At 44.6% G+C, this 16015-nt stretch overlaps 9 pseudogenes; all 9 read left to right on the top strand.

The window, feature by feature from the left end:
* Positions 1-8904: 8904 nt before the first annotated feature.
* Positions 8905-9023, top strand: LOC143928811 (5S ribosomal RNA; annotated as a pseudogene).
* A 99-nt stretch (positions 9024-9122) lies between these two features.
* LOC143928890 (5S ribosomal RNA) lies at positions 9123-9241 on the top strand (annotated as a pseudogene).
* A 163-nt stretch (positions 9242-9404) lies between these two features.
* On the top strand, positions 9405-9523 carry LOC143929072 (5S ribosomal RNA; annotated as a pseudogene).
* Positions 9524-10724: 1201 nt separating this feature from the next.
* On the top strand, positions 10725-10843 carry LOC143928794 (5S ribosomal RNA; annotated as a pseudogene).
* Positions 10844-12091: 1248 nt separating this feature from the next.
* On the top strand, positions 12092-12210 carry LOC143928892 (5S ribosomal RNA; annotated as a pseudogene).
* A 359-nt stretch (positions 12211-12569) lies between these two features.
* Positions 12570-12688, top strand: LOC143928883 (5S ribosomal RNA; annotated as a pseudogene).
* Positions 12689-13222: 534 nt separating this feature from the next.
* Positions 13223-13341, top strand: LOC143928484 (5S ribosomal RNA; annotated as a pseudogene).
* Positions 13342-13443: 102 nt separating this feature from the next.
* On the top strand, positions 13444-13562 carry LOC143928763 (5S ribosomal RNA; annotated as a pseudogene).
* A 1315-nt stretch (positions 13563-14877) lies between these two features.
* LOC143928997 (5S ribosomal RNA) lies at positions 14878-14996 on the top strand (annotated as a pseudogene).
* Positions 14997-16015: the final 1019 nt, after the last annotated feature.

Here is a 16015-nt window from a genome sequence, read left to right as displayed (position 1 = left end):
ACAAACTTGGGTATACATCAAAGCTGACAGTGTATACAGAAGACTGGGTAGTGTATACAGAGTGTCTAGTGGGTACAGAAGACAGGCTGGTGTATTCTAGCTAATTTTTACAGTCTAGTGTATACAGAAGACAGGCTGTGGTATACAGAGGGTTTAGTGTATTCAGAGAGTCTGGTGTATACAGTCGGCGAGTGTATACATAAGACTGGCTAGTTTACACAGTGTTTACAGAGATGCAAGGGTGTACAGAGAAGCTAGTATATATAGAAGACTACAGCATACAGAAGAAAGGCTAGTGAATACAGAATAAAGGCTGGCTTCTACAGAGAGGCTAGTGCATACAGTGAAGCTATTTTATATAGAAGCCTGGTTAGTGTATACAGAGAAGCTAGTGTGTACAGAAGAAAGGCTAGACAGGCTACAAAGAGTGACAAGTGTTTACAGAGGACAGTTTGGGGTATAGAGAGATGCTAGTTTATACAGAGAGACTAATGTATACAGAAGACAGGCTTGGGTATACATCCAAGCTGACAGTGTATACAGAAGACTGGGTAGTGTATACAGAGAATCTAGTGGGTACAGAAGACAGGCTGGTGTATTCTAGATAGTTTTTACAGTCTAGTGTATACAGAAGACAGGCTGTGGTATACAGAGGGTTTAGTGTATTCAGAGAGTCTGGTGTATACAGTCGGCGAGTGTATACATAAGACTGGCTAGTTTACAGTGTTTACATAGATGCAAGGGTGTACAGAGAAGCTAGTATATATAGAAGACTACAGCATACAGAAGAAAGGCTAGTGAATACAGAATAAAGGCTGGCTTCTACGGAGAGGCTAGTGTATGCAGAACACTATCTAGGGTATAAAGAGAGGCTAGATTATACAGAGAGGCTAGTGCATACAGTGAAGCTATTTTATATAGAAGCCTGGTTAGTGTATACAGAGAAGCTAGTGTGTACAGAACAAAGGCTAGACAGGCTATAAAGAGAGACAAGTGTTTACAGAGGACAGTTTGGGGTATAGAGAGATGCTAGTTTATACAGAGAGGGCATACAGAAGACAGAAGACGGGCTAGTGTATTCAGAACATAGGCTAGGTATTCAGAGAGTCTAGTGTATACAGTCGGCGAGTGTATACATAAGACTGGCTAGTTTACACAGTGTTTACAGAGATGCAAGGGTGTACAGAGAAGCTGGTATATATAGAAGACTACAGCATACAGAAGAAAGGCTAGTGAATACAGACTCGTGCATGCAGATAGGCTTGAGTATACAGAGATGCTAGAGTAAACAGTGAGGCTGGGGTACACAGAGAGGCTAGTTTAAAGAGAGGCTAGTATATACAAAGATGTTAGTGTATATAGAGAGGTTAGTGTATAGAGAGAGTCGAGTGTATACAGATAGGACAGTGCATATAAAGAGACTAGTCTATACAGAAGACAGGCTTGGGTATACATCCAAGCTGACAGTGTATACAGAAGACTGGGTAGTGTATACAGAGAATCTAGTGGGTACAGAAGACAGGCTGGTGTATTCTAGATAGTTTTTACAGTCTAGTGTATACAGAAGACAGGCTGTGGTATACAGAGGGTTTAGTGTATTCAGAGAGTCTGGTGTATACAGTCGGCGAGTGTATACATAAGACTGGCTAGTTTACACAGTGTTTACAGAGATGCAAGGGTGTACAGAGAAGCTAGTAAATATAGAAGACTACAGCATACAGAAGAAAGGCTAGTGAATACAGAATAAAGGCTGGCTTCTACAGAGAGGCTAGTGCATACAGTGAAGCTATTTTATATAGAAGCCTGGTTAGTGTATACAGAGAAGCTAGTGTGTACAGAAGAAAGGCTAGACAGGCTATAAAGAGAGACAAGTGTTTACAGAGGACAGTTTGGGGTATAGAGAGATGCTAGTTTATACAGAGAGACTAATGTATACAGAAGACAGGCTTGGGTATACATCCAAGCTGACAGTGTATACAGAAGACTGGGTAGTGTATACAGAGAATCTAGTGGGTACAGAAGACAGGCTGGTGTATTCTAGATAGTTTTTACAGTCTAGTGTATACAGAAGACAGGCTGTGGTATACAGAGGGTTTAGTGTATTCAGAGAGTCTGGTGTATACAGTCGGCGAGTGTATACATAAGACTGGCTAGTTTACACAGTGTTTACAGAGATGCAAGGGTGTACAGAGAAGCTGGTATATATAGAAGACTACAGCATACAGAAGAAAGGCTAGTGAATACAGACTCGTGCATGCAGATAGGCTTGAGTATACAGAGATGCTAGAGTAAACAGTGAGGCTGGGGTACACAGAGAGGCTAGTTTAAAGAGAGGCTAGTATATACAAAGATGTTAGTGTATATAGAGAGGTTAGTGTATACAGAGGGTCGAGTGTATACAGAAAGGACAGTGCATATAGAGAAACTAGTGTATACAGAAGACAAACTTGGGTATACATCAAAGCTGACAGTGTATACAGAAGACTGGGTAGTGTATACAGAGTGTCTAGTGGGTACAGAAGACAGGCTGGTGTATTCTAGCTAATTTTTACAGTCTAGTGTATACAGAAGACAGGCTGTGGTATACAGAGGGTTTAGTGTATTCAGAGAGTCTGGTGTATACAGTCGGCGAGTGTATACATAAGACTGGCTAGTTTACACAGTGTTTACAGAGATGCAAGGGTGTACAGAGAAGCTAGTATATATAGAAGACTACAGCATACAGAAGAAAGGCTAGTGAATACAGAATAAAGGCTGGCTTCTACAGAGAGGCTAGTGCATACAGTGAAGCTATTTTATATAGAAGCCTGGTTAGTGTATACAGAGAAGCTAGTGTGTACAGAAGAAAGGCTAGACAGGCTACAAAGAGAGACAAGTGTTTACAGAGGACAGTTTGGGGTATAGAGAGATGCTAGTTTATACAGAGAGACTAATGTATACAGAAGACAGGCTTGGGTATACATCCAAGCTGACAGTGTATACAGAAGACTGGGTAGTGTATACAGAGAATCTAGTGGGTACAGAAGACAGGCTGGTGTATTCTAGATAGTTTTTACAGTCTAGTGTATACAGAAGACAGGCTGTGGTATACAGAGGGTTTAGTGTATTCAGAGAGTCTGGTGTATACAGTCGGCGAGTGTATACATAAGACTGGCTAGTTTACAGTGTTTACATAGATGCAAGGGTGTACAGAGAAGCTAGTATATATAGAAGACTACAGCATACAGAAGAAAGGCTAGTGAATACAGAATAAAGGCTGGCTTCTACGGAGAGGCTAGTGTATGCAGAACACTATCTAGGGTATAAAGAGAGGCTAGATTATACAGAGAGGCTAGTGCATACAGTGAAGCTATTTTATATAGAAGCCTGGTTAGTGTATACAGAGAAGCTAGTGTGTACAGAACAAAGGCTAGACAGGCTATAAAGAGAGACAAGTGTTTACAGAGGACAGTTTGGGGTATAGAGAGATGCTAGTTTATACAGAGAGGGCATACAGAAGACAGAAGACGGGCTAGTGTATTCAGAACATAGGCTAGGTATTCAGAGAGTCTAGTGTATACAGTCGGCGAGTGTATACATAAGACTGGCTAGTTTACACAGTGTTTACAGAGATACAAGGGTGTACAGAGAAGCTGGTATATATAGAAGACTACAGCATACAGAAGAAAGGCTAGTGAATACAGACTTGTGCATGCAGATAGGCTTGAGTATACAGAGATGCTAGAGTAAACAGTGAGGCTGGGGTACACAGAGAGGCTAGTTTAAAGAGAGGCTAGTATATACAAAGATGTTAGTGTATATAGAGAGGTTAGTGTATACAGAGGGTCGAGTGTATACAGAAAGGACAGTGCATATAGAGAAACTAGTGTATACAGAAGACAAACTTGGGTATACATCAAAGCTGACAGTGTATACAGAAGACTGGGTAGTGTATACAGAGTGTCTAGTGGGTACAGAAGACAGGCTGGTGTATTCTAGCTAATTTTTACAGTCTAGTGTATACAGAAGACAGGCTGTGGTATACAGAGGGTTTAGTGTATTCAGAGAGTCTGGTGTATACAGTCGGCGAGTGTATACATAAGACTGGCTAGTTTACACAGTGTTTACAGAGATGCAAGGGTGTACAGAGAAGCTAGTATATATAGAAGACTACAGCATACAGAAGAAAGGCTAGTGAATACAGAATAAAGGCTGGCTTCTACAGAGAGGCTAGTGCATACAGTGAAGCTATTTTATATAGAAGCCTGGTTAGTGTATACAGAGAAGCTAGTGTGTACAGAAGAAAGGCTAGACAGGCTACAAAGAGAGACAAGTGTTTACAGAGGACAGTTTGGGGTATAGAGAGATGCTAGTTTATACAGAGAGACTAATGTATACAGAAGACAGGCTTGGGTATACATCCAAGCTGACAGTGTATACAGAAGACTGGGTAGTGTATACAGAGAATCTAGTGGGTACAGAAGACAGGCTGGTGTATTCTAGATAGTTTTTACAGTCTAGTGTATACAGAAGACAGGCTGTGGTATACAGAGGGTTTAGTGTATTCAGAGAGTCTGGTGTATACAGTCGGCGAGTGTATACATAAGACTGGCTAGTTTACAGTGTTTACATAGATGCAAGGGTGTACAGAGAAGCTAGTATATATAGAAGACTACAGCATACAGAAGAAAGGCTAGTGAATACAGAATAAAGGCTGGCTTCTACGGAGAGGCTAGTGTATGCAGAACACTATCTAGGGTATAAAGAGAGGCTAGATTATACAGAGAGGCTAGTGCATACAGTGAAGCTATTTTATATAGAAGCCTGGTTAGTGTATACAGAGAAGCTAGTGTGTACAGAACAAAGGCTAGACAGGCTATAAAGAGAGACAAGTGTTTACAGAGGACAGTTTGGGGTATAGAGAGATGCTAGTTTATACAGAGAGGGCATACAGAAGACAGAAGACGGGCTAGTGTATTCAGAACATAGGCTAGGTATTCAGAGAGTCTAGTGTATACAGTCGGCGAGTGTATACATAAGACTGGCTAGTTTACACAGTGTTTACAGAGATGCAAGGGTATACAGAGAAGCTGGTATATATAGAAGACTACAGCATACAGAAGAAAGGCTAGTGAATACAGACTCGTGCATGCAGATAGGCTTGAGTATACAGAGATGCTAGAGTAAACAGTGAGGCTGGGGTACACAGAGAGGCTAGTTTAAAGAGAGGCTAGTATATACAAAGATGTTAGTGTATATAGAGAGGTTAGTGTATACAGAGGGTCGAGTGTATACAGAAAGGACAGTGCATATAGAGAAACTAGTGTATACAGAAGACAAACTTGGGTATACATCAAAGCTGACAGTGTATACAGAAGACTGGGTAGTATATACAGAGTGTCTAGTGGGTACAGAAGACAGGCTGGTGTATTCTAGCTAATTTTTACAGTCTAGTGTATACAGAAGACAGGCTGTGGTATACAGAGGGTTTAGTGTATTCAGAGAGTCTGGTGTATACAGTCGGCGAGTGTATACATAAGACTGGCTAGTTTACACAGTGTTTACAGAGATGCAAGGGTGTACAGAGAAGCTAGTATATATAGAAGACTACAGCATACAGAAGAAAGGCTAGTGAATACAGAATAAAGGCTGGCTTCTACAGAGAGGCTAGTGCATACAGTGAAGCTATTTTATATAGAAGCCTGGTTAGTGTATACAGAGAAGCTAGAGTGTACAGAAGAAAGGCTATAAAGAGAGACAAGTGTTTACAGAGGACAGTTTGGGGTATAGAGAGATGCTAGTTTATACAGAGAGACTAATGTATACAGAAGACAGGCTAGGGTATACAAAAGACAGAAGACGGGCTAGTGTATTCAGAAAATAGGCTAGTGTATACCGAAGACAGGCTATTGTATGCAGAAGACCGGCTAGTGTATACAGAGAAACTAGTGTATAACAGAGAGCGTAGTGTATATAGAAGACAGGCCAGGGTATAAAGAAGACAGAGTAATGTATACAGAAAACAGAAAACATGCTCGTGTATATAGAGAGGCTAGTGAATTTAGAGGGTAGGCTAAGTGATAACAGAAGACAATCTTGGATATACAGAGACATTTCATCATTTCATCTAGCTCACATCTCTAATGGAGTTTGTCTCATTGCCATGTTATGCCTTTTCATTCTTATGCTAAATATAAATTATACTCACTACACGATTTTAATCATCCACATCAAGCATGCAATAAAACTATCATACATCAAAATAAACTACCGTGTTTCCCCGAAAGTAAGACAGTGTCTTACTTTTTTTTTATCCCCAAAAGCCCCACTATGTCTTACTTTCGGGGTATGTCTTATATTGGAATAAAAAGTGTCGAATTTTTTGTTTTAACCTATGGAGGACTACAAGTCCAAGCATACAAAGCTGCTATGCTCAGCAGAGGAGAACTGTAAGCACACACAGCCCGGTATGTTGGGACTTGTAGTCCTCCTCAGCTGCATCTTGCGGTTACAAGAGCTGCAGAGAATCTCTTCACACCCCCCCTCCCCCTCCCCCTCCTTGGTCTCTCTCTGTATGCACTGACCTTTTTCCGGGAGGGCACAGAGCCAGTGACACCTGCGTCGCGCCGTTCTGATCAGTCTTGGGCAGCGGCTGTCACTCACAGCCGAGCAGAGTGAAGCCGCCTCCCCCTCCTCTTGTATGGCTACACAGTGCTGTCCATGAAGGAGAAGGAGGGGGAGGCGGCTTCACTGAAGCCGCCTCCCCCTCCTCCTCCTCCATACACAGCACTGTGTAGCCATACAAGAGGAGGGGGAGGCGGCTTCACTCTGCTCGGCCGAGACTGATCAAAACGGCGCTGTCTCTTCAGTCGGAGGGGGAGGGCGCTGGCCTGGCACCCCCCCCAGGGTGCGGCCCGCACCCCCCGCCCCACTCTTAGTACCGTACGTCACTGGAGGCGGCAATACCCCCGTGTTTCCCCGAAAGTAAGACATACGTCTTACTTTCGGGGTACGGCTTATATTAGCCGACCCCTATGAAACTCCCGATACGTCTTACAATCGGGGGTGTCTTACTATCGGGGAAACACGGTATGTACTGCCAAAACAATAACGGCCAATAACTTAACAAATGACTTATCAGTCAATGACTTAACAAAATAAACTTTGCACTCTTTTGCTCTATTTTGCATATTTGTAATTCTCCACATCAACTGTCACATTGATATCACCACTGACGACACACCATCCTGACTTATTTTGCTTTATTTATTATTAGAAATAGAGAGTACTATCTCAAAACCAGTTAAATCTATTCACTTCGATGAGGTCTACCGCTAATTGTACGGTATTGTAAAATGTTCACAAAACCATCCATTTGCTACCAGACATGCTGCACATACTAAGAGTAATGTAACTATCGCTCGCTAACGATGTACAAACAGTTTTATTGCTTTTCTGACATTAACCGAGTATCTCTGACATTAACTGAGTATCTCTCTGCACTAGGATCTTAATAATAATAATAATAATAATAATAGGATTGTGTAAGGCAAAGATCAACTAGTCTAATATAAGCTTTCTCAGTGGTACCGGCATATCCTTTAAATTTAGACTATCAAGCTAAGCTTTCAATCTCTTACCGTTGAACAGCAATACTTCCTCCCTGCAATATTAAGCCATTTAAATGTCCTATTGGTCGTCTATATTATACAACTCTCTGAAAAGCATATATGTAGAGAATAAAACTAGTCTTACATCTTAATAAAACTGTTTTATTGCTCAACCCGTATGAAGCTGTCATGACATAAGCAAATAAGTCACAGTTAAAACACAGTGACAAAACATTTCTTTTTACCGCAGCAAAATGTGAGAAAAGCAGTGTAAGCCGTCTTTCTACCATATGCTTCAGAAAATTTATGTACCGCTTTTAAAAAATGCTAGAGTATAAAGAGAGGATAGGGTATACAGAATAAAGCCTAGTGTATACAGAACACAGGCTAGTACCTTGAGCCTGGGTGAGAGAGGATGAGGATCATGCGAAGTGTTCGGCATGATGTGGCTCAACATGTCCAGCTGCCAAAAATAAGGACAAGCGTGGGAGGCACACAACACCCACTGTAACAGTGCTAGGTTCCTGTATTACAGAAACAGAACACCAGCAATAAGGGGTATCTTCAGGTGTATACTGTGCAGGAGGCACACAACACCCACTCTAACTTCTGCACTGCAGATGCCTGTATTGCAGAAATTGAACACCAGTAATAAAGGGTAGCTTCAGGTGTGTACTCTGCAGGAGGCACATAACACCCACTGTAACAGTGCTAGGTTCCCAAGCAGTAAAGACACTGTCCCTGCCTATCATCCTCTTTCCCTGACCGCCGCAACACACTATACAAGGCTGCCACGCTGGCGGCCTTATATAGTGTAGGGTGTGTACTAAACCCCCCTGAGCTATAATTGGCCACAGGAATCCTGCCTGTGGTCAATTGTGGCTTTCCTCTTAGAGGATGTCACATCTGTTATTATATAGAACTTATTATGGTCCTCGTAAACTTTTTAAATTTGGCCGAACGGCCGGGCGCAAGTTGCTCCCGGTGCGGGAACATGGGGGGAGACATGATGCACATGTTTTGGAGATGCCCGAAGTTGATCTGCTACTGGACGGAGGTGACAGGAACCATTGATCGGGTGTTTGGAACCTCCACCAGGATGGAGGCGAAGTATTGTCTCCTGGGATTAGTTGAAGGAGTTGGAAACCCGGGAAGCAGCCAGATGGCAGTTCTGAGATGCCTATTTAAGGCAAGGAAACTGATTGTCCAACCTTGCTTAGCCTCCAATGTTGGCAATGACTTGGTTTTTTTCACTTGTTTCCCAAGATGACCATGTTGGCGTTTGTCAAGATGGTTGAGAGTGCCCAAAGAGATCGCCTACGGCCCCATCACCCTGATAGAACCCGATCTTGTCTGATCTCGGAGGCTAAGCAGTGTCGGGCCTGGTTAGTACCAGGATGGGAGAACGTCTGGGAATAACAGGTGCCATAGGCTTCTTTTTATGTTGTTGGCTTTGACCTGTTTTTTTCGCTTGTTTCTCAAGGCGACCATCTTGGCGTTTGTCAAGAGGGTTGGGCGTGTCTTGAAGAGAACGCTTATGGCCACATAACCCTGAAAGCACCTGATCTCGTCTGATTTCAGAGGCTAAGCAGCGTCAGGCTTGATTAGTACCTGGATGGGAGACTGCCTGGGAAGACCAGGTGCCATAGAAGGATCTTGCCTGGTTAGTGTCTTGATTGGGAGATCGCCTTGGAATACCGGATGCCGTAGGCTTCTTTTTATGTTGTTGGCTTTGACCTGTTTTTTTTTTTAGCTTGTTTCCCAAGGTGACCATCTTGGCCTTTGTCAAGAGGCTTCAGAGTGCCCAAAGAGAGTCCCTACGGCCAAATCACCCTGAAAGAGCCCAATCTTATCTGATCTTTGAGGCTAAGCAGCGATGGGCCTGGTTAGTACCTGGATGGGAGACAGCCTGGGAATACCAGGTGCCATAGGCTTCTCATTATGTTGTCGGCGTTGACCTGTTTTTTTCCCTTGTTTCCCAAGGTGACCATCTTGGCATTTGTCAAGAGGGTTGAGAGTGCACAAAGAAATTGCCTACGGGCACAACACCCTGAAAGCGCCCAATCTTGTCTGGTCTCAGAGGCTAAGCAGGGTTGGGCCTGGTTTTTACCTGGATGGGAGACCGCCTGGGTTTTCCAGATGCCGCAGGCTTCTTTTTATGTTGTTGGTGTTGACCTGTTTTTTTCGTTTTTTTCGCTTGTTTCCCAAAGTGATCATCTTGGCATTTGTCAAGAGGGTTGAGAGTGCCTAAAGAGATCGCTTACAGCCGCATCACCCTGAAAGCACCCTATCTCTTCTGATCTCGGAGGCTAAGAAGGGTTGGGCCTAGTTAGTACTTGAATGGGAGATGGCCTTGAAATACCAGGTGCCCTATTCTTCTTTTTATGTTGTTGGCGTTGACCTGTTTTTTTTTCGCTTGTTTCCCAGGGTGACTATCTTGGCATTTTTCAAGAGGGATGAGAGTGCCCAAAGAGATTGCCTATGGGCACATCAACCTGAAAGTGCCCAATCTCCTCTGATCTCAGAGGCTAGAAAGGGTTGCACCTTGTTAATACCTGGATGGGAGACCGCCTGGGAATACTAGGTGCTGTAGGCTTCTTTTTATGTTGTTGGCGTTGACTTGTTTTTTTTGTTTGTTTCCCAAGGTGACCATCTTGGCGTTTGTCAAGAGGGTTGAGCGTGCCTGGAATAATCTACTATGGCTGCATCACCATGAAAAAGCCCAATCTCATTTGATCTCAGAGGCTAAGCAGGGTTGGGACCTGGTTAGTACCTGGATGGGAGACCGCCTGGGATTTCTTGATGCCATAGGCTTTTTTTTTCAGTTGTTGGCATTGACTTATTTTTTTTTTTGCTTGTTTCCCAAGGTGACCATCTTGGCGTTTGTCAAGAGGGTTGAAAGTGCCTGAAGGGATTGCCTACGGGCACATCACCCTGAAAACACCAGATCTCATTTGATGTTGGAGGCTAAGAAGAGTCGGGCCTTGTTAGTACGTGGATGGGAGACCGCCTGGGAATACCAGGTGTCATAGGCTTCTTTTTATGTTGTTGGCGTTGACCTGTTTTTTTTCCGCTTGTTTCCCAAGGTGACCATTTTGGTGTTTGTCAAGAGGGTTGAGAGTGCCTGAAGAGATTGCCTATGGCCACATCACACTGAAAGCACCCAATCTCATCTGATCTTGGAGGCTAAGAAGAGTCAGGCCTGGTTAGTACCTGGAAGGGAGACCACCTGGGAATACCAGTTATTGTAGGCTTCTTTTTATGTTGTTGGCCCAAGGTGACCATCTTGGCATTTGTCAAGAGGGTTGAGAGTGTACAAAGAAATTGCCTACGGGCACAACACCCTGAAAGCGCCCAATCTTGTCTGTTGTTGGTGTTGACCTGTTTTTTTCGCTTGTTTCCCAAAGTGATCATCTTGGCATTTGTCAAGAGGGTTGAGAGTGCCTAAAGAGATCGCTTACAGCCGCATCACCCTGAAAGCACCCTATCTCTTCTGATCTCGGAGGCTAAGAAGGGTTAGGCCTAGTTAGTACTTGAATGGGAGATGGCCTTGGAATACCAGGTGCCGTATTCTTCTTTTTATGTTGTTGGCGTTGACCTGTTTTTTTTCGCTTGTTTCCCAGGGTTGGCATTTTTCAAGAGGGATGAGAGTGCCCAAAGAGATTGCCTATGGGCAAATCACTCTGAAAGCGCCCAATCTCCTCTGATCTCAGAGGCTAGAAAGGGTCGCGCCTTGTTAATACCCGGATGGGAGACCACCTGGGAATACCAGTTATTGTAGGCTTCTTTTTATGTTGTTGGCGTTGATTCGTTTTTTTATTTCGCTTGTTTCCTAAGGTGACCATCTTGGCATTTGTCAAGAGGGTTGAGATTGCCCAAAGAGATCACTTACAGCAGCATCACCCTGAAAGAGCCCTATCTCTTCTCATCTCTGAGGCTAAGAAGGGTTGGGCCTAGTTAGTACCTGGATGGGAGATGGCGTTGGAATACCAGGTGCCGTAGTCTTCTTTTTATGTTGTTGACATTGACCTGTTTTTTTTCCGCTTGTTTCCCAAGGTGACCATTTTAGCATCTGTCAAGAGTTTTGAGTATGTCCTGAAGCATTCGCCTAAGGCCACATCAGCCTGAAAGCGCCTGATCTCAGACAGAGGCTAAGCAGGGTCAGGGTCAGATGGGAGACCACCAGGGTCTATGTTGTTGGCGTTGACCTGTTTTTTTTTCACTTGTTTCCCAAGATGACCATCTTTGCACTTGTCAAAAGGGTTGAGAGTGTCTGAATAGAACACCTATGGCCACATCACCCTGAAAGCGCACAATCTCATCTGATCTCAGAGGCCTAGCAGTGTACGGCCCGGTTAATACCTGTATGGGAGACCATCTGTGAATACCAGGTGCCGTAGGCTTCTTTTTATGTTGTTGGCGTTGAGCTGTTTATTTTCGCTTGTTTCCCAAGGTGACCATCTTGGCGTTTAACAAGAGGGTTGAGAGTGCCCAAAGAGATCACCTACAGCCCCATCACCCTGAAAGCGCCCAATCTTGTCTGATTTTGGAGGCTAAACAGTGTCGGGCCTGGTTAGTACCTGGATGGGAGACCGCCTGGGAATACCAGGTGCCATAGGCTTCTTTTTATGTTGTTGGCTTTGACCTATTTTTTTCTCTTGTTTCTGAAGGTGGCCATCTTGAGCGTGTCTTGAAGAGAACGCTTACGGCCACATCACCCTGAAAGCACCCGATCTCGTCTGATTTCCGAGGCTAAGCAGTGTCAGGCCTGGTTATTACCTGGATGGGAGACTGCCTGGGAAGGCCAGGTGCCATAGAAGGATCTGGCCTGGTTAGTGTCTTGATTGGGAGATCGCCTGGGAATACCGGATGCCGTAGGCTTCTTTTTATGTTGTTGGCTTTGACCTGTTTGTTTTAGCTTGTTTCCCAAGGTGACCATCTTGGCCTTTGTCAAGAGGCTTCAGAGTGCCCAAAGAGAGTGCCTATGGCCAAATCACCCTGAAAGAGCCCAATCTCATCTGATCTTGGAAGCTAAGCAGCGATGGGCCTGGTTAGTACCTGGATGGGAGACAGCCTGGGAATACCAGGTGCCGTAGGCTTCTCATTATGTTGTCGGCGTTGACCTGTTTTTTTTCCCTTGTTTCCCAAGGTGACCATCTTGGCATTTGTCAAGAGGGTTGAGAGTGCACAAAGAAATTGCCTACGGGCACAACACCCTGAAAGCGCCCAATCTCGTCTGGTCTCAGAGGCTAAGTAGGGTTGGGCCTGGTTTGTACCTGGATGGGAGACCGCCTGGGTTTTCCAGATGCCGCAGGCTTCTTTTTATGTTGTTGGTGTTGACCTGTTTTTTTCGCTTGTTTCCCAAAGTGATCATCTTGGCATTTGTCAAGAGGGTTGAGAGTGCCTAAAGAGATCGCTTACAGCCGCATCACCCTGAAAGCACCCTATCTCTTCTGAACTCGGAGGCTAAGAAGGGTTTGGCCTAGTTAGTACTTGAATGGGAGACGGCCTTGGAATACCAGGTGCCGTATTCTTCTTTTTATGTTGTTGGCGTTGACCTGTTTTTTTTCGCTTGTTTCCCAAGGTGACCATCTTGGCGTTTAAAAAGAGGGTTGAGAGTGCCCAAAGAGATCACCTACGGCCCCATCACCCTGAAAGCACCCGATCTTGTCTGATCTCGGAGGCTAAGCAGTGTCGGGCCTGGTTAGTACCAGGATGGGAGAACGTCTGGGAATAACAGGTGCCGTAGGCTTCTTTTTATGTTGTTGGCCTTGACCTGTTTTTTTCTTTCACTTGTTTCCCAAGGTGACCAACTTGGCGTTTGTCAAGAGGGTTGAGAGTGCCCGAAGAGATTACCTATGGCCCCATCACCCTGAAAGCGTCCAATCTCGTCTGATCTCGGAGGCTAAACAGTGTCGGGCCTGTTTAGTACCTGGATGGGTGACCGACTGGGAATAACAGGTGTCGTAGGCTTCTTTTTATGTTGTTGGCGTTGACCTGTTTTTTTTTCGCTTGTTTCCCAAGGTGACCATCTTGGTGTTTGTCAAGAGGGTTGAGAGTGCCTGAAGAGATTGCCTATGGCCACATCACTCTGAAAGCACCCAATCTTGTCTGATCTTGGAGGCTGAGAAGAGTCAGGCTGGTTAGTACATGGATGGGAGACCACATGGGAATACCAGTTATTGTAGGCTTCTTTTTATGTTGTTGGCGTTGATTTGTTTGTTTTTTTCGCTTGTTTCCCAAGGTGACCATCTTGGCATTTGTCAAGAGGGTTGAGAGTGCCCAAAGAGATCGCTTACAGCAGCATCACCCTGAAAGAGCCCTATCTCTTCTCATCTCTGAGGCTAAGAAGGGTTGGGCCTAAATAGTACCTGGATGGGAGATGGCGTTGGAATACCAGGTGCCGTATTCTTCTTTTTATGTTGTTGACATTGACCTGTTTTTTTTCGCTTGTATCTTGGAGGCTACGAAGAGTCAGGCCTGGTTAGTTCCTGGATGGGAGACCACCTGGGAATACCAGTTATTGTAGGCTTCTTTTTATGTTGTTGGCGTTGATTCGTTTGTTTTTTTCCGCTTGTTTCCCAAGGTGACCATCTTGGCATTTGTCAAGAGGGTTGAGAGTGCCCAAAGAGATCGCTTACAGCAGCATCACCCTGAAAAAGCCCTATCTCTTCTCATCTCTGAGGCTAAGAAGGGTTGGGCCTAGTTAGTACCTGGATGGGAGATGGTGTTGGAATACCAGGTGCCGTATTCTTCTTTTTATGTTGTTGACATTGACCTGTTTTTTTTCGCTTGTATCTCAGGGTGGCTATCTTGGCATTTGTCAAGAGGGTTGAGAGTGCCCAAAGAGATTGCCTATGGGCACATAACCCTGAAAGCGCCCGATCTCCTCTGACCTCAGAGGCTAAACAGAGTTGGGCCTTGCTAGTACCTGGATTGGCGACCACCTGGGAATACTAGGTGCTGTATGCTTCTTTTTATGTTGTTGGCGTTGACTTGTTTTTGTTTTGTTTGTTTACCAAGGTGACCATCTTGGTGTTTGTCAAGAGGATTGAGAGTGCCTAAAGAGCTCGCCTATGGCCACATATCCCTGAAAGCACCAGATCTCGTCTGATTTCAGAGACCAAACAGGGTCGGGCCTTGTTAATACCCGCATGGGAGACCACCTGGGAATACTAGGTGCTGTAGACTTCTTCTTATGTTGTTGGCGTTGACTTGTTTTTTCCGCTTGTTCCCAAGGTGACCATCTTGACGTTTGTCAAGAGAGTTGAGAGTGCCTGAAGATATTGGCTACGGCCACATCACCCTGAATCTGTTCCATCTCGTCTGATCTTGGAGGCTAAGCAGGGTCGGGCCTGGTTAATGCCTGGATGGGAGACCGCCTGGGAATACCAGGTGTCGTAGGCTTCTTTTTTTTTTCAAATATAATTTTTTCTCCAAACAGGGGAAGACGGTCATCCGAGTACATAATGCAACAGAGAAATACAGAGCAAAAAGCAGCTGAACAATACTTGATACAGGTATATTCGCAACTGTGAGTCTGCCTTCCATCAATCATAATGATTCGAGGCACGGATAAAGTAGTGTACCAAGATCCAGGGTCACACAAACCCCAGGTCCCTCCGGCATAATCTATCCAGAGGGGGGTATGGGGCCGTCATTCCCAAAGTCAAAGACGTGAGTGTGTTTTGGGTAGCGATCAGGTGACTGACTTTCAACAAAGCCCCTATAGTGGGATGTGACATCAATTCTGTGGGTAAATCCTTATAGCACCACATGGCGCTTCTTAGCGGAATTCGGGAGTGAGATTGTTCTAGTAGCACCCAGAGCTTAGAAAGTTGTTTCAATTCCAGTCCAATAAACGCCCCAGATGGGAGGCCAGGTAGTAGCGTCGTAAGTCAGGGAGAACCAACCCTCCCTGTTGTTTAGACAATGTCAGCTGTGACCACTTAAGTCTGGAATTTTTGTGGGCCCAGTTAAATTGAGTGAGCAGGGATTGAGCTTGCTTAAAAAACGGGACTGGAAGCTGGATCGGGAGAGCTTGGAAAAGATAGGTAAATTTATGGAGTATGTTCATTTTAATGAGATTGCATTTCCTGAACCAGAATGGAGGCCAGAATGCCACCCGTGAAGCAAACTGCGGATCTTAGTGACAAGGGGTGGGGGGAAGTTCAACATAAACGTACGCGCGATGTCCGGTGGAATGTAAGTACCTAAGTACTTAAGGGCTGTATGGGTCCATTTAAATCAAAAATTGGACTGCAAGTCTAGTAACGTTTGCGAGGGGACTGCAGCCCCCATGGCGTCTGATTTCAAGAAGTATCCCGTATATCTTGAATTTCCGAAGGAGATTTAGCAAGGAAACTCTGGGATTCATCAGCGAGAACAGCATGTCATCCACGTAGGCAGATATCTTGCACTCAATA

This window comes from Lithobates pipiens, unplaced genomic scaffold (genome assembly GCF_037356315.1).
Source record: "Lithobates pipiens isolate NorthernLeopardFrog02 unplaced genomic scaffold, aLitPip1_a1.2 Scaffold_23, whole genome shotgun sequence".
Classification (NCBI taxonomy): domain Eukaryota; kingdom Metazoa; phylum Chordata; class Amphibia; order Anura; family Ranidae; genus Lithobates; species Lithobates pipiens.
This window is presented reverse-complemented; position numbering and strand designations above follow the sequence as displayed.